We start from the raw sequence: 645 nt of genomic DNA on the forward strand, positions 1-645 counted from the left end.
AATTTCTGAGCATTCTGATGTACGTTTTTAAAATTAAGGGCTTTAAAGTAAAGCTACATTGACATTTTTTCAGGCTGTTAAAGTCATATTTAACTCTCCTTCATGCCACTCTATAATGGATTCCTACTGATAAGCCAGGTTCATTCCAAACTCTGGGTTAGACAGTACATATCCATTTGGTCACTCAGGTAAGTTAGGAACATTCTGATGTAGGATTTTAAAATTAAAGCCTTGCATGTCTAATAAATTGTATAATTACAATCTTTTAAAGGCTGTTAAAGGCATATTTTACTCTTTTTCAGGATACCATAAAAAAGAATCCTGACGGTATGCCAGCTTCATGCCAAGTCTGGGGGAGACATCACCTGTCCAGTGTTTCTCTCAGGTAATTTCAGAGCATTCTAATGTACGGTTTTAAAATTAAGGGCTTAAAAGTAACGCTATATTGACATTTTTTCAGGCTGTTAAAGGCATATTTAACTCTCCTTCATGCCACTCTAAAATGGATTTCTACTGTTAGGCCAAGTTCATTCCAACTATGGGTTAGACACTACACATCCATTGGGTCACTCAGCTAATTTAGGACCCTTCTCATGTAGGATTTTAAAATTAAAGCCTTGAATGTCTAATAAATGGTATAATTTA

The sequence above is a fragment of the Etheostoma spectabile genome, chromosome 9, assembly GCF_008692095.1.
Source record: "Etheostoma spectabile isolate EspeVRDwgs_2016 chromosome 9, UIUC_Espe_1.0, whole genome shotgun sequence".
Lineage (NCBI taxonomy): Eukaryota > Metazoa > Chordata > Actinopteri > Perciformes > Percidae > Etheostoma > Etheostoma spectabile.